Genomic DNA, 18,945 nt, shown 5'->3' with positions numbered 1-18,945 from the left:
GTGATTTTTGATTACATATTTTTAATGATTAGAAATATCTTACAATTGAAAGCAAAGTTCTAATTTTTGAATTAAGTAATTTAAAAAAATAAATAATAGTGACTAGATTTAATTTTTTTTCTGCAGAAAAATTAATTTGTTTGAGGTAAAATGTCCAATTTTGAACAATAGTCATCAAATTTTTCAGTATAGTGGTGATGTGAATTGAGATTTTACATTCAACAATATTATTCTTGTTTTTTGACATTCAATGTAAGTAATATTATAATTCGTCTTTGTCGAAAGTTGGTATTATTTGAAGTTATTGGTTACCATTTGCAAAATAATCAGTAATCACACAACTTGAAACAACCAATGAACACGCGCCAATTTGTTAATCCTAGGTTAACCTCCAAAAATTGTTGAGTTAAATAAAACCTGGTTTAAACTGTAAAAACAGTTTAATCGTCCATTGTGCTACACTGCATTTTAGTTAAACCAGAGTTAACCTACAACTCTGGTTTAAACCTGCATTGTGCTACTGGCCCTGAGAGAGTCTATTTAATTGTAGGCGCTTGCAACAAAATAAGAACTTGGAACTACTACAATATCTACACTAGTATATTTACGGTAAATTTACAAATATACACTTTATAACAACACACAGATTAGTAAGATAAAGTATAACTAACTGTACCTTACAATAATAAGAAAATACTATGCACATTACCATAACAATGATGAGAAGGAATCTGTGTCGTGAGAAACCTCTTTGAATAGTAACATATGTACCTAAGTATATCACAACAATTCAAAGGCTTGACGTAAAATAGGTAAAATCACATACAGGGTGCCCAGAAATATCGAGCACCCCTAAAAAAGTTTTCTACCAAAATACTTTGGTTGGTCACAGTGAATGATAATAATGATAGCACATGATTGGTTGTTGGACTGGAGAGATAACATTCTACCAATCATAAGGCATCTATTTCACGTTGCCAACCTATATTTTTAATGAAAAACTTTCTTTGGGGTGCTCGATATTTCTGGGCACCCTGTATAACAACATGACATGTATAGAGGCTCAAGTATTGATCAGGTACTCAAGATTACCATCTTTGGACACCTGAACTGCGAGGACATACACAAGCATAACGATGCAAATTCTCTTTCAACCCTATGGCGCAGCTGATCATGCAGTGACTAGAGACATTTCCAGTTTGGTGCATGAAGCTTCAAACCTTTACAGTCACTTTTGAGTTTGGCTTAAATGGGAGTTAACACATAGACCAAGGAGGAGAATTATACAGTCAGGACCATAATAACAAGGTATTGGCATGATGCTACCTCACAGAATAATCAAAATTTGATTTAATTGAGATAAAAGGCTAGAATTATTGGTTCATACCTACCTAATTCTTGACCATTCAAACCAATTTATGACAGTTTTTAGCTTTTTTAGAGCTTCTAAAAGATCAATTGAGTACGTATTTTTTGAAATTTTTCTAAAGCTGCAAAATTTAAAAATGTACCAAGGTTAGCTCCAAATAAGGCTTAAAACTACCACCAATTGATACGAGAGATCAAAAATAAGACATAATGCAAACAAAACCACAATTTTACCAAATATGTATATTTTGTTCAAGATTAGTACCTAGTCCATCTGATTTTTCAAAAATTCACCAAATATATCCAAAAATGAAGCTAAACATGTAGAATTTGGATGGTCCGGGTATTTTGACACCCTTTCAATGAGAAATCCCATAAAGACAACTGAGCGAATACCTGCTTGATGGTACAGGCGTTGGCCATTGACGGATTTTGGAAATATTCCCGGGATATTCAAGTATAATATGAAAAAATGTAAAGCAAAAAAAATTTTTTTCCACACTTCCCTTTAAGTACCTATGTGCTTTGCCAAAAATGTTCAAAATTCCACTGAAGAGTGAAAAAAAAAGTCTGGAAAAATGTTTGCTGCCCAGTAGATATTTGCATTATAGAGAACAACCTGCTTAGTTATTGCTTATCCCATAATCCCAAGTTCAATTATTCTTCAAATAAGAATAAAAAAGTACGATGTGGTGCAATTAATTTGATGAATTTTTCACCTACAGAGGCGAGAGGGTGGTTTAGCCCATAAACGTGGTAATCTTTGAGTAACTTAGTTGTATTATACCTACGTTCTATACGATACTTCACCCTACACATACCCAACATATACCTACCTATGACTGTAAATGTAACGAGATTGTAAAACTTTTTAATAATGTTACTCCGTGGCGATGTATTCGTGTATTATAAGAGTAGTTTCAACTTCAACAAGTTCTTCAATTAAAATTCAACGTCTTTCTTTAAAAGTTTGAAATTTCATGCCTGAACTCATCAAATATTGTAACACGTTCCACGTTCATCGCCTGGCGCGGGCGTATATAGCGCGTACGCGGAACTGAAAACGAAGGCGAAAGCATCGCGGTAATTAATTATTCGGGTGCTGGTGTGATGAGCATCTCGGCAGCTGAGCGATGATAGCAGAGATGAACCTTAATCGAGATGCTGATTATTCGTATTATAACAAGCGCCGCCGCCGCCGCCGCCGCGCGCCGTCGTCGCCATATCAGGATGTATGCGAAAATATACGAGTACGCGGCTGTGGCAAGCGAAGAATGATGGTGTTAATCGTACATCATGTATAATCGCGCAAATTGTATCAAAGTTTTAAATAAATTTCCGCACCCCGGTATTTAAACCGAGAGTAATGAGTTTTTACGCTTGTTCGCGGATCACAAGCTGAGCTGTAAATGTGCAACGGAGAACATGTCGCGTCGAGTTTTGCTCTCGTTTCTACACTATGAAATTATATTGTTTCCTGGTTGCCATATAAAGCTCCAAAGTTGGCTCGTCGAGGTTGTGTGTGTTTTCTACATAGATGTAGGTAGTAGGTACTTTTGAGAGGTAATTTTCATCCGAGGTTAACTTATCGGTGTAATTTGTTCGAGTGGATAAGCTGCGAGTTACGAAACGAGGGAAAAGGAGTATCGGTTTTGTATTGGAATTATTGAATGGAATCGTTTTATACCTCTTGGAAAAATACTGAAATGTGGTCGAAATTTCACAACGAGATTCTTAAATTAAAGAATGAAGATGTTGGCGGTTCTGCTGTGTATGAGAATCAAATTGGATGGATTCGTAGTTCGAACCCGAGATCTTCGGATTTCTGGTCCATATATTGCGTTGTCCTTGTGGTCGAATCCCAAGTCATCTCTGACGAATTTTTCATTGATGAAATTGCATGTACATGTCTTTCAAAAGAAATATTCAATACTCATTTCTCTTCACTTTTTCCAGTTTTCTAGATTGATTTTTCCAGAGAGGCGATCTTTTCGAACGTCATCTATGGCGAATTTCATCAATTAATTCATACATTTTTGCTACCTAGGCCTATAAATGTTTATGGGAGAAGAGTTGAGGTGGTTCTTATTTCGAAAGTTTAATTTTTTTGTATGAGACTTATACTATTAGGGGCAACTACTGGTCAAATTACCTTACCTATGTACATATAAATGATCCGAGTTTAAGATTTTCATATTTTTTACTCTTTTGGTCTAGGAATCAAAAATTCTTCAAAAATCGGAAAATCAACTTCGGTAACTCAGAAATTTGGTTCTAAGGTCTTAATGGCATGCTCTTTCAGTGAGCCAAGTTTCAGTTCAATCGAAGTTAGGTAAAACGCTGGCCAATAGAATAGTTAAACATGTTGAGAATAAATCACAACTCGATTTTTAGCTGCCCAAATTAATTCTCAAATCTTCTGAAAAAGTTTTAAAACCCTGGAAGAATAGCAAAGTATCAAAAAAATTCTTTATAAACAGACAATTTTAGTTTCTTTTAATTTCAAGTGATGATCTAAAAATTGTTCAAATAGAGAATAAATTCATTAAACTGGACAGAAATGAACCACAACTCGATTGATAGCTATTTAAATCAATTTCCGTAGTTTTTGGAGAAATTCGGCAATTCTGAAAAACCGTGCTGGAGACTCTCTGGAAATGGTGAAATTAGGATTTTATTAGCTTCAGAACTGTTGTTTTTCTTTACCGAATATCTACATTTATTTAAAAGGATTCAAAAAATCACTATAAGTATAGAAATTAATTCGGGTAGCTGAAATTTCAGTAACGGTGGTTTCAGACCATGCTCCTTCAAAAAATCGTAGGACTGTTCAAATCAGAAGTTGACATCACGATTGATTTCCTTTTTTAAAAATTGAAATGAATAATAGGTATGGATATATACATAAAAAGGACATTTTTGAAATCCACGTTGAATTGAGAGGGGATGTGAAGGGTTTGAAGCAGCTCAAAATTTAAAAAATCACTTGGTATATTTCATTATTTTGATCTCAAAAAATCCGTCTCGAGCAAATCTTGAGTCTCCTCTCCACCACATTGACCCTTCCTCCCCCCCCATTTGAGTGTAGTTGATATTTAAAGGGTCAGGGGAATAAAAAACACCAGGATGGGAAACCGAGAAAAATTAGTTGGACACCCTGATTTGTTCTTAAGCCAATTAAAAGTCCTGGATTTTTTACTCCTGGCGCAGAACCTGTTCACCTTTTTTGTCAACGTTTCTCTTTACAGCTCTTCAGTGAGCTTCTGAAGAATTACAATGAATATGTATCAGCAGCTAAAGAGGTGAGCGGGTTTTGCGCCAGGAGTCAAAAATTTGGATGTATAATCGCCCGAGATGGAATAAAAGACCACAAGAAGCTCATTCACTTTTCTTCTCTATATGTTTCAAAACGTTATAATCTTCAAGTTGTAATTTTCAATTGGAAATATTTTTCTATTTACTTTACGCCTTCCTTCGCTTCCTTCCTTCCTTTTGCAATGATAACTTTTCAGTATCGTAAGCCGCTTTCACCACCACTGTTCGCATAGGTACTTCGAATATTTCAGATATTTTATACACCTATAATCAGTTCTATGTATTCTCAAAATCCCAAAATTACTCCTCGTGCATTTGGACTTTCCATCTTATGTAGGCCAAGACGCTACGTTGAAAAGATTTTATTGGTAGAATTGAAATCACTTCTTGGTCAAATATGCCCTGAATACTGGGTAAACTTTCAACATACGGCTATTAAATTGGTATCCGGTACCTACGGTTATGTAGCTAAGTACACCTTTATAGTATACGATATAGATTTCTATTGTCCATCACAACTCGAGCCAAGTTACGTTAGGTAACTGTAAGTGCTAGCGTTTATCTTTCTGCAAAATACATACTCCTACGCTGAACGTATACCTACCTATATGTTCTTTTTTCCTCTGGTGTCCACTTTTTACGCTTTATTTTCTTTTTATTATCGACTGCAGACCAGCGTGTAGGAATATAATACATTCTGTAACACGAGGTATAACCTACCAACGTTGAACGTACCATCGAGTTAAAAGTCTCGTTATTTTACGAGCGTTTATTTTTCAATGCTGTACCGACTACCTACTGCATCATCGTACCCTTACCTTGAGCACAGCCTGCGAGCCAACATCGCATTATACGTAGAATATACGTTCAAAGAAACCCCAAGATAGCAGAGGCTCCAAACATTAAAAAACTTTTAAACCTATAACACGAGGTCGTAACGTTGCTAAAAAATTACTCGCACGCTTTCCCAAAAACCTAATATTGACCAAAAAAATACGCTGCACATATCTTCAGCCAAAATGAGAGAACGAGTAATAAACCACTTAACAAATTAACCATTTTGATGAAAAAAAAAAAGCGGGGAAAGATTAATCTGGCAAAAAAAATTATACGAGACGTTCGAAGCCAGCTTCGTGCAGTGTACCTCAACTGTATGGACGAAAACTCTGGAGAAAGAAAAACTTTAATTTGAGGATTATTTTTTAGATTATATACCCGAAATGCAGCAAGCCACGTTCGCCGTTCCTGCCTCTTGTGCCGCGTGCCCTATATAAATGACACGCAATTCGAGCATTCTTATTCAAGAAGGATACTCATCCGTTCTCGTAGAGACCCCATCAAATTATTCCGGACTAAGTATCATTATCGGGCGATAAATTAAGTATAAGCTCTTTTTATTGCCGCTCCAACGATCCTTTGCTACCATTTTTCCATTTAATAGTTCCCTCTAGGCTATGAGGTTTTTTTCTGGTCCGAGTACATTATTCTTAGACTTATTTAAATGACGACATCAAAAAAAATTCCGTCCGCTTTTTTTTTACTCTCCTTCCATCTCTTTTTATTCTGTTTTTCCTCCTGTTGGCTTTCTTTTTTTTTTTTGCTTCCTTGGTCTAACCGCAGTGGCCGCACCCAAATTCATCGACGATAAATTCTACCCGGTTTTTTTTTTACTTCTCGCGGCCAACAAATTTTCAACTTCGACGATAAAATTCCGATGGTTTTTTTCTTAACCTTAGCTTAAAGCTGTTTTCCTTTCTGAATACTCCCGTATATTTTACTAGATATTATATTTGCAACAAAAAGTAGAACGAGGAAGATGGAAATTACGAAAAGAAATATATAAACGGTGCATTTGTAAATTTTCGTTCGTATTCGTCTTCTATTCTGCTATGCATATGTACTCATATATTACTCATTCATAGACTTGACTATCGCTCGATTAACTTGACAAATTGATAAAGAAGATTACCTAATCAGGCAGAGTACAACACCGAAAATTCCAAGTGCGTGCTTAAAAATTTACAAAAGAACTAGGAAGAAAATGTTGTCATGTGGGTAGCATGTACTTACACCTACGTAGGTACGAGTAAGTATAAAACATGAACGTGACTCTTTCATTTGACAATTTTGTTTGGTTCTTAAAAGAAGGCTTAAAATTGATCTGTCAGTAAAATATTTACAAGTAGGTAAGCTGAAACCGATTATAATAAGATAGTTAGTTCGTAGGTTCTATTTCTATTCAGCCAACTCTAAAAACGGTTGAAATTTTACAATCCTTCCGTTCCAGTTCTTTAAAAAATATTTGCTCTTTTTTTATAAGCAAGTTTGTAAATTTATTGATTATTTAGGTAGTTACAGGCGAAAAAAAAACTTGCTTTCCAAAATTGTGATAATTTGATATCTTTCAACTTTTAATTTTCTCATTAAAAAATCGTTAAAAAGTTTGTTAATCATTCGCAATTTTAAAGTGTAATCACACCCCATTGAAGGGAAAACAACGACGAGAGAAGCGAGAAAGGCTTAAAACAGCAAAACCGAACAGCGAAGATATTTTAGGACGAAAATTAGGGTCAAAATTGACTCACTTTCCAAACTTTTTATTTTATGCGTTTCAAAGTAAGTATACGAGCGAGGTATTTTGAAAAAGAATTTCATTAAAGTAGGTAGTTTTAAAATTTGTTCAAATTTAATATTTTTCGTTTCATTTCGTTTCATTAAGTATTACCTATTTGATATTGCTTTTGAAAACAAAAAAATAATAATAAATTAATTAATAAAATATACGTATGTTAGGTCTCCCTCAAAAGTCACTTTTTTGGATTTTTGACCACGACTCACCAAATAAGAATGTTTCTGTGTAGCTCTAGCCATAATTATAGTGGATGTGAATTTGAGCCATTTTCATTTTTTGTTATCATAGGATAAATAGAGCAGATTTTTTAGTTCTCAATTTCATTCAAAGTTTAGAGAATGTTTTCACAATTCAAATCAAAGGCTGATTCAGCTTCAAAATAATTGTGTTTTTTTGTCACTTCGTTATCATTTTCCGTACCTTTCAAGCAGGTAAATTGGATAAGAGGACATTTGCGCACGTTTTTAAAAAATTTGTCTCAAATTTTAGCCATTGTGTAATTTCTCGTAATTTTTATCGCGAAAATGTTGAACTAATATTTACCTACATGACGTATTTATATACCCCGATGAATGATATTTTTGTTTGTGCCTGTGTGTAATTTAATTAATTGTGCGTCTGTTTCTATTGTTTCAGAAGAATGCAGATCTTCGTAAAAACGTTGACTGGTAAAACCATCACCCTTGAGGTAGGGCCCAGTGACACGATTTAAAAAATAATCGGCAATTTCAGCAGTTTTGGCAAAAATAAATAAATAAAATAAAATTTTAAAATAAAGCAGAACGTTTTTGACAAATAAAGAAAACATGACTTTGATGGCAGTTTAGGTAGGAAAAAGAACTTTTTGACAATTTTAGCAGAACCCCTTTTCGTAATTTTATTTGTCAATTTAAAAAGATACGATTTTTTAGCAACTTTGACAAAAAAAGTGGGATTTTTTACAATTTTGGCAAGAAATGGAACTTTTTGACAATTTTGCCAAAAATGACTTTTTTTTGGAAATTTTGGCGAGGAACAGTATTTTTTGACATAAACAGAAAATCGAACTTTTTCACGGCAGCCTAAATAGTAAGCACGGTTTTTTGCAATTTCAGCACAAAAAACTTCTTGACAATTTTTGAAAAAAATAAGACCTCTATTAAGAAACTTGAAAAACAGGGTTTCTTGATAAATATTTGAACTTTTGACGATTTTGACGATAATTAGTACTTTTTGATAATTTTTTGACGAAAGTGCGACTTTCAGCAATTTTGGCAAAAATGAAGACTTTTTTATAATTTGTCAAAAAATGGAACTTTCGCAATTTTAGAGAAAACTGTGGCTGTAGACAACTTTGGAAAACAAATGGAACCTTCTTCGGCTATTTTGGCTAAAAATCCTAATTACTTAGGTACCTACCTACTTTTTTCACATAAGCAGTGTGTGTGTTCTGACCCAAGTTAGGACCTGTGTTTGAAACAGACACCGTTTCAATCAGTGGGTGTTTTCAGACCCAAGTATGGATCTGTAGTTGAGACAAACACAGTGAGAGTTTCAAATTCAATATTTCCAAAAATTTCAAAAAACGAACCAGAAATTCCGACTCCACATTCTGGCCAAAATCAAACAATCAGAATTAAAAACAACTGTGGTTGAAACAGACACTGTATCAATCAGTGGTAAGGACCAGTGTTTGAAACAGACACTATTTCAATCTGTGGGTGTTTTCAGACCCAAGTACATATATGGACCTGTGGTTGAGACAAACACAGTGAGAGTTTCAAATTCAATATTTCAAATAGTGAACTGAACTGAACTTAACTAAATACTGAACTGAATTCTAAAATTTTATTTCAATACTGAAATTTTTTTCTTTTTTATTAATTCATGCATTTATTCATTTATTCGCGCAGTCTTTCCATCTTTCTCTCTTTTTGTCTTTTTGTCTTTTCGTCTTTTCTTGACATTCTAAGCCAGGGTATCAGCACAAAACATGGCTTTCCGAAAAAAAAGGACTTCTATTGAACAACTTTGAAAAAAAACTTTTTTAGCAGAAATATTGAAACCTTCATAATTTTGACACAATAATTACACTTTTTGACATTTTTGACCAAACACTTTTTGGAAACTTTCAAAAGAAAACTTAAGCAAAAAAACTGGTGAATTTTTTGAAAAAATTTGGGATTTTTTTACAATTTTGACAGCAGCTTTAAACGAGACATTAGTTTGCCCAATTCTAATGATTTTTCTTCCATGTTGGATTTCAATAATTAACGTGTTAGTTGAACAATTCTTGCAACCTTTTTTGTGGTTTTAACAAAATTACATTAAATTTTGAGAATATTTAAAAAAATCTGCTCAAATTTGTTCAACTTCATTGAAATATTGTTCAATGTTTGCTTTTTATTCATTTTTACCAAAACTTTCATCAAATATGTTAATCATTTTTCTATTTTTTATGTATGTATTCTTTTCAAAATTTTGAAATCTCGACTTTCACGTAAAAATTAAGACTCACGACTCTGTTTTTGTAACATAATATTCCCCCTAGCCGTCTTCCTACTATTCCTCGTCCTCCCCCCCCCCCCAAAAAAATATACGACATCATTCGACCACTAAAACGTTACTGAAATGTGCAACAAATTATAAAGAAAAAAATTGCATTTTTGAAGCTATACATACAATAACGCCGCCGCCGCATACTCTCCTATTTCCACGGACCAAAAAGTCAAGTTTGGAGAACTCGAGCATGTTTCAAGCACTGAAAGAATTCTTTTTTCATTTTCTTCACCTTGGCAGGGATTTTCGTTGGATTAAAAATAAAAGACGGAAATCTTTACGACGACGCCACAGGATGTCGAGATCGTCTAACATTCATATACAGGGATTAGAATAGAAACATTATGAAGAAAAAGTGAAAGAAGAAAATGAGAAAACATCTAGAGTAGCGTTCGTACGTACGTACGACGAAAAGAAATATTATTTTTATTATACGATGTGTTATACGAATGGTTTAAATGATATTCGAAACGAAAAGCGTGTGTTTCACGAGTCATCCTATTCTAGAGATTTTTACCCTTTACTACACCGGTAGGTACTATGGGCATGTTTATCGTTAACGTGTCCTGGCAGAGCTTCTGGTTATGCTGCAACTTTCCAAGTAGGTACTATCGTACTACTGTACGATCGAGTTCACTGAGCAGTGTGCATACGTACATATGTAAAAAGGAAAGCAGAATAAATAATTTACTGATATGTGCTAATAAACGCTCCACTGTTCCGAATTGTCGTCGAGTTGAGAATTTTTCCGATTCGTAAAAGAGAAAGAGAGAGAAAAAAAGAAGCAAAATACCAAGTACGTATCTCGAACTAGGTATCAGTAGTCCAAGTTGGAAAAAAGGGTGTCTCGAAGAGCGTAGGAAAAACTGCTCGTCTCTGGTTGTAAGATTCGAAAGGAAGTTTGTTCGCTTTGAAATCGATGCGGCACAGCGGCTTGTTCGCGGTAAGCGTTATCAAGGGAGTGAAAGACGGAGAGCCAAAGAGAGAGAAAAAACTTTTATCCGACTAGGACGGCAAAGAAGCACGATGGGTATGGCGAGAAAAACAACACATTTTTGCGTTTTGTTTTAGGGCATTCGGCAAGAAAAGGTAGGAAAAAGGCGCAGAAAGAAAAAAAAAGAGCCGCGATCTGATAAAAGATCTTTAATCAGTTTACACTAACGTTGTTATTGTCATTTCTGTATATACTTTGGCGATAAGGAAAGTTTCATCGCGTTAAAAGTTTTCACGAGCATTGAATTATCGTCAGCTCGTGAATTTTCGATGTTCATTAAAAGCAACATAATAAAGAAGTATTTTTTTTCTTGCAGACCCCCGCCGCCGTCATCCTTGCGAAAATTTTATACTGGTAAAAAGTAGGAGGACAGTTTCTTCTATGTAAACGGATATCTATCGACTGAGGTTTCAAGTCTGTATCCGACACCATCATTTTGACAAGCAAACTGTGTTATCAAGGGTAAAGTTTTTTTTCCTCTCGTATTAAAGCGAGATAGAATCGCATAAAAGTTTACGACTTTTCGATTTTTGTATTCTTTGCTGCGAATTGTGTATCGTATGAAATGGATACGTTCGATTGAGAGGGAAAAAAAATCTACGCTTACTTACAAAAAGCAGCCATATTCATTTGTCAAAAACATCTGACGAGTGAACCGGTTTACTTTTTTTATGAGTCGCGTTTAATGGCCACATTTGTATTGTAATGAGATCGAAATCAGTTTCCTAATGATTTGCTATCAAATTATTCGACTTCATTTTGCTAGTCACGATTTTTAGCTTGTTCTCTTCGCTTATTAAAAACGTGACGAAGATGTTGCCAACTTTTTCATTTGGCTCTTTTGCGATGTACGTAAGGTACAAGGTAGCAAGGTACCTATTACGTAGGCTGGTTTCTTTTTTCGTTATTTCGCGTATAGCGCCGTTGATGATATTAATTATCTACGATGTTAACGTCAAAGGCAACTCAATGTCGCTTCGTTGTCATTCTGCTCAAATTAAAAAAATGTAGGTACAGCATAAATAATTACATTCAGTTCATTGACGTTCTTCAGTTCTTATGAGAAATTTTTTGTAAGCACAAACTGAAATTTGAAAAAATTAGTGAATTGACCTGAACCTCAATTCCGATTGAGCAGAAGTTTGCCTCATTAAAAAAAAAATACATGTCCCTTAGATACCTAAACATCAGATCGGTCAGTAAATATTAAAAATTTGATTGATTGCTTCACAAAAAATACCAACACTTTCAAGGGGGAAAATAGCAAACAGCAAAAGGTATGATTTGGAAATTCAGAAAGTAACTAGAACCGGAAATCTGGTCATGGTCTACGAGTGACTAAATGAGATTAGATGAGAAGTATCGACTAAAGAAGTAGGCGGATTCTGCGCCAGGAATGAAAAATTACTTTTTATTGCCTCAGAACAAACAGGAAAAGAAAAACTAACGGCTCGTACTCAATTTTTTCCGCAATAAAAAGTACCTTATAACTTCATTAATTAAAGCAGCTCAAAAAAATCCCAAAAATTTCCCCAAGAAGGGGCAAAAGAAGAGCAAAACATTACTCATGCATTAAAAAAACACCCTCTTGCCCAAAAAAATGAATAAAAAAAATTGAGAAGTTGAACTGAGTACAATTTTGCATCAGTTTTAGCAATTTTTGGCAACAATAAAGTGAGAATTTTTGGAATATCTTGCAAACTGCGAGACTTTGACAATTTTGCAAAATGAAGGATCATTTGATACTCGTAATTTCTGGGAAAAAAGCAAATCTGTGTTCCTAAAAAACAAAACTTTTTATGAATTTTTGAAAAAGCTAGAATTGCTGAACATTTCTGGCTAGAAGCAATGCTTTGACGTTGACGTAAAAATTATGCATTTCGGCAAATTCTAGCAAAATAAAACGAGACTTTCGGACCATTTTTGGAACAAAAAATGAAAATCTTGAGCACCCTAATTTTGCTAAAAAGCAAGAATTTTTGTAAAAAGCGAGAGTTTGACAATTTTAGCAAAACAACTCCAGCTTTCAGGAAATTATTGACAAAAAAAATACATTGTGTCGCAATTATATACTTAACTTATGCCAAAAAAGCGATTTTTTTTATCTATACGATAAAAAACGAGACATTTTCGAAATTTTTGGCAACTTCTGCTAAAAAAAAAAAACAAGACTCTGACAATTTCAGACAAACCAGGACTTTTTGACAAATTCCTGAAGGAAAAAATATAAAATTAAAAAAAATTTGTTTGTGAAGAAATAAGATTTTTGGCACTTCTTCACAAAAAAGGGAAACTTTATTTATGTAGTTTAATTTTTGGAAAAAACAGTTTTTAGAATTTTTGTGAAAAACGACAAATTTTTGAGTGAAAAGTAAAACTTTGGAAATTTCAGCAAAAAATAATTTTTTACAGAATTGTGAAAAAGTGAGCTTTTTTGGCATTTCTTGACAAAAAAGCGAGACTTTATAGTACACAATTTTTGGGAAAAACAGACTTTTTAGAAGTTTATGTGAAAAGCGAGAAATTTTTGGTAAAAAGAAAAACTTTGGCAATTTTAGCAGAAATTAATTTTTTAAAAGAAATTTTAAACATTTCTTTGAGAAAAAGTGAAATTTTTGGCATTTCTCGGCAAGAAAACAACGAGAATTTAGAATAATTTTTGGAAAAACATTGGGACTTTTTGTAATTCTTTGTAAAAAAAAGAAAGTTGTAGCCACTTTTAAAAATTTGTTCGTAAAAAAGTGAGATTTTTGGTATTTTTTGACAATAAAACAAAAGTGATTTTTTGAAAAAAACAGAGTTTTTGGAATTTTTTGTGAAAAGGCGACATTTTTTTTTGGTGAAGGGTAAAAATTTGACAATTTCAGCAGAAAGCAGGTATTTTTGACAATTATTAGCACAAAATGATACTTTCATCAATTTTTGTCGGAAAAAGAAACTTTTTATTTTATTTTGTTAAAAAAGTGATACTTGAATAATTTTTGGAAAAAATTGATTTTTTGCAACAAAAAAAAACGACCATTTCCAGCTAAAACGAGACTATAAGTATATTTTGTAATTTTGACAGAAGGTAAGATTTTCAACTATTTTTTTGACAGGAAACTAGATCTGACAATTTGGAAAGCAGAGGTTTGTAACAACTGTAACGCTGAAACGACAATGTAGCCAGTTGGAAAAAAAATTAATATTATACTTTTGCAAATTATTCTCTTATCAATTATCAACATTTTCTACCTTCAGTAGCAATCTTGGTTACCGACTTGAAAAGTAACCGAATATAAACCCTGAAAACTGCAAATTCTTCTGTCTTTACGTTTGAAACGGTACCTATATATGTAGTTCCAGTTGAAATTTTAAGGTTGCTTTTTGTTACTCCTTCTCCCTTTCGCTAATATGTAATATCGATTTGAAAATTTCAAGTGAAATTCTTCTCCCACTCCATAAACGTACCTAACTGATTGGTGAACATAATTCATCAACACATTTTCATAACTGAAAAAAAAGGGGAAAAAACAGGAAAAATAAACAACTTGTATTTCATTTCACGAGGGAGAAAAGGTGAAAAAATCCCAAGAACTCGATGAAATTCTTTTTAAAAGCTCATACCCATCTACCTGCAGGTGCCTTAAAGCATTTCCTTTCATAAAGATGCAATACAAAGTTGAACAGTCAACGAATGCCATTTCTTCTAACAACGGTACGTTTTCATGGAAGCAAAAATACATTTGAAAAAAAAAGCCAGCAACAAAAGCAAAACAAACTGCAGTGATATATCATTAAAACGTATTCGAAGAATTTCCATGCATTCCCAATGGAATTTCCAACATACCTAGATCCTTTATACACGTATAAAAATACAGCAGCTTGAATAAAAATTTCAAATATTTGTAATTTTTGTTTTATGTAAATAGGTAAGCTATACACGTGAAATCTGCGAAATAAAAAAAAAAAATATGTGGGGATATGTTATTGCATATCAAAGCATATACGATTTACACAAGTAGGTATTAGGTAAGTCAGTAGGTAGGTAGATATAAGCGTTCCATATACTTGATTTGATATATGTATCTACAATAGATATTTGAATTGTTTTTTTACGCACGTACAAGTACTAATGTTACAATATGTAAGGCGAATCACAAAAAATACTTATGTAGAATATAGAGTTCGATACAAGTAGAAAAAATTTTCAATATACCGAATTCGTTTGCCAAGAGGCTTCAACAATCTGACCAAAATACGGCGCAACTATACAAATTCCACAGAATATATTACTCAAACGATAACGAAATGTAAATGCCGCTGAAAAAAATTTTCAACGGCGGATTTCGCAAAGAAAACAAAAATTTTTCAATATTAATCGACACATCCAGTCACGAGTTTTCAAATCCAGATTATTCCCATCGTAGACGACTGGGATTTGTCGATCACATTGAATTTCTTTTACTCGGTTCAAGGTCACGTTTCCGAGCCAATAATAATTCTACACTCAGAGAGTAAAAATAGGTACCTCGTAACTTGGAAATTTCTTCGGTCGCGTTTTACGATACAAAAAATTGTCCAAGTTGGTAGAATTTATACTTTATGGTTTCGATACGGAAGAGAGGATAAAAAAAATCCGTCAGATATACCTACCTGCTTGATAGAGTTATAAAGATGTAGGTCGTGTAACTGAAAGTTCATTCGTACGCATTAAAGTAGGTAACTTTTTTACTCTGTTGCTCGAGGGGGAAAATTTTTATAAATTAAATTTCCAGATAACTTTTGCAATCTATCAGCTTCCTACTTGGTAAAAAAATTATTTTACAGTAAAAATTTCAACTCGTTTTTTTTTCATGTTTCCATCAAATCGCTTTCAATTTTCCCAAATTGGCGAATACTTTGAAAAAGGTGGAAATTTCCGTTACGCATCGCTCTTTTTTCAGGTACTTTTCACTCTACTTATGTAGAATCAGGTCACGCCAAAAATAGAATATTTCATCACTGTGAGAAGGCTAATGCAAAATCATTATATTTTTATTATGTTTGCCAAATTGTTGAACAAAATACACCTCAGAACTACCTACGTGTAAAAGAGCCTACTGTATTGTAATTTGATAACCATTTCGAATGAAATCTCGTCAAAATACTATCGGATTAAAAAGAAATCCACGGGGAGATTTTTTAAAAAAATTCTGTCGAGTAACATCCGACAAGCGTAATCTCCACTCTGCAATAACTTTATACCGTCGAGCTTAAAATATAAAATACGTAGCTTTCGCGAATATTCGAAAAAAAATGTATCAGATTTTCTTCGTAAATTAGACTTTATTTAAAATTAATTAATTTTCAAAAAGACCCTTCAGTCATTTCCATATTCTATGCGTTTCGAAAAGAAAAAGATAAATTTTCTCTTTTTAAAGACAAAATGAACGAAAAAATTAATTCAGATTAAACTGTGAAAACCACAATAACGATTTATTATTAAAACGAGTTCTGAATCTGTCAAAAAAAAAAAATTAAACAAAATTAGTAGGTAGCATTACGTAGGTACCTACTCAATCTGGTAAACATTCAGTCAAAAAATCACATCAGAAAATGATATTATAAGTAAACACCTGGCAAGTTCATTTGAATGGAGGTGTCCAAAAAAAAGACGAATCTACTCCCTGGATTCATTCAGTCGTCATAAACTCGTATTATTTTTAGAACCATGCAATAGACTCAATCACTAAAACATCTTCGACAATCATTCCAAAGTACATAAACTACCCAACACTATCCTATCCAGACCACTACACATGTCTAGTAATAACGAACAAACCACAGGCACATACCTAACACACACAAAAAAAGAACCCTTCAGAAAAACAACTTTCAGGTGATCCAAACTCGACTCCATCTTGGCGAAGATACGAGGACCTACTTTTTTTATAATTAATTAAAAGTCTTCTCAGCAACTTCTTTTTTTTCACACACACAAAAAAGAGAAACTTGATTAGTTAAAGGTGCAGATGAAACAAGAACGCTTCGATTCTTCAAAAAATTTCGCTCCGAATGGCTTTAAAACGAAAAAACGATTGAATTCTTTTGCCCGCGCCAAACACTTTCACGAATATGAAAAGCAATTCGTTCTAAGCTCCGGCTTAAGAAATTAAGATAACTAATTGCTCCCTAATGGATTTTTTAGGAGGGATTTTTTCCCCTCTAGTTTGCCTCAACTCCTCAATTTCGGTGCAAATGATCTTTTGTTTTAGCGCCGGTAGAACAAAGAAGTATTACAAAAAGCCTACAAGTTTTTCCGTCTCCGACAAATTGGAAAGAAATGAATGATTTACTCGTCTCTCATTTTATCCAACGTTTTACTTTCTCGCTGCTGCGTAAACTGAAAAACATTATTGTTTACATCAACATCGGACCGTAGACTCGCTTTCATTGTCATGCAAATCAATCCGAACAACGTGGTTGTTTTAATGCGGAGGTTTTTCATCGTAGGCGATCCGCGAATACACCTTCGATGGATTATTTTGATAATAACAAAAATATACGATAATCGTGGGAATATTTTTAAGTGAGAATTGCTTACTTTTGAAATTGTCTTTATTTTTAAAAATATTTTGAAAGAATTTGATGAAAAATTAAATTGGGTAAATATTTTGGGGGTGAGTTGGCTTACTTATTCAAACAGGCGAAAACTGAAATAAATACATACAACAAACTTTCGCCATCCTTTCTAACAACTTTTGTATGTACATAAGGGTAAAGGCACCAATTATGGGCCAGTCCGCAATATGGACCAACACCCGTTCTCGTCGGTAATTATCGCAATCTGTCGGGATAAAATGTTTTCCGATGTAAGTATTTCTCACCAAAAAAACGAATGAGACAAAAATTACAACTGTAGGTACTCAAAGTCAAAATCGCTGAAAAATTCACAAAAAACTGTTTTGAGACACTGAAAAATTATTTAAGTGTGTTTTTCAACTTTTATTAAAATTTATATGTATATGTGGTGTAATTTTCTAAATGTTATGACGTTTATATGTACTATCAAAAAAGGACGTGGTTTCTGCTGGAGTGATCAGTTTTTGCTAAAAATGAGGGTATGTACAGAAATTTTTGGTGCAAAGTTTTTTTATGGGGTGCGCTAAATATGGACCACCTCTGATATTGAATTTTTTACTCATTTTCATCATTTCTCACAGCCGCTGAAAAAGTGATAATGCTTGAAATGCTTTTTTTGTTCATAGCTGCAAAATAAAATGATGTTTTGAAACGTAAAAATATGTTTATTTTGAAATTCTTTAGGTGGTCCATATTAGGCGTCCAAAATTTTTAATCGTCATTTAATTTTTAAAAATATTCAAAATTAACCTCCACTGCTTAGAATACGTTTTTTTGTTCATTTCTACAAGTAAATATGACGTTTTGAAAAATGTGAAAGTATGTTTATTTTAAAATTTTATGGGTGGTCCATATTAGGCATCCAAAATTTCGAACTGTCATTTTGACACTCGTCACTCAACAATAAAAAAAAAAAACATACTTAAAGTTGATCTCCACCCCTGACGTTTTGTACAGTGTTAGTGGAAAGATGGAACTTCGTTTTAAGCCTTTGTGGAGGTTTCTACCCTCTATAGTTTTCAAGTGGCAATCCTCCAAAAAAAGGTGGTCCATATTTGGTGCCTCTACCCTCACATCGTCAAAAATTCGGCAGGTAACTATTTTTTCGATAAGGTAGGGAAATACAATGTCCAGCAAACATCCGCGATGAAATTTCGTAACTTTCGCAAAGAAGAGAAATTCTTTTCATTTCTTTGTCAAAAGGTGCCCACATAAACCACACTATACTGTGCAAAGGATTAAAATACTCGCCTGGATGATTCGGCAGGCAGGAATACAACCACGACGACGACGTCAACCCCAACAGGATCATATTTTTTACATCCATTTTTGTATCTCGTGTTCTTTGATCGTCTTACCACAAGATGTATCCCCTCATTGCTCGGTTAGCTTCTCAGTCGTGAAACAATTTCCAAGTAACATTCCGTAAATAGGTCGTTCCTCGGAATATTGGTCGTCGCCGTCACTGGACGGGCGAGAACTTCAGTCGGGTAAA

At 33.6% G+C, this 18,945-nt stretch overlaps 1 protein-coding gene across 1 annotated transcript in view; it reads right to left on the bottom strand.

The window, feature by feature from the left end:
- dpr12 (defective proboscis extension response 12) overlaps positions 1–18,945 on the bottom strand; it is a 433,627-nt gene that overhangs the window by 402,927 nt on the left and 11,755 nt on the right. The window lies entirely within an intron of this gene.

The sequence above is a fragment of the Planococcus citri genome, chromosome 2 (assembly GCF_950023065.1).
Source record: "Planococcus citri chromosome 2, ihPlaCitr1.1, whole genome shotgun sequence".
Classification (NCBI taxonomy): domain Eukaryota; kingdom Metazoa; phylum Arthropoda; class Insecta; order Hemiptera; family Pseudococcidae; genus Planococcus; species Planococcus citri.
The sequence above is the reverse complement of the archived record's forward strand: the minus strand, read 5'-3'. Positions and strand labels throughout refer to the sequence as shown.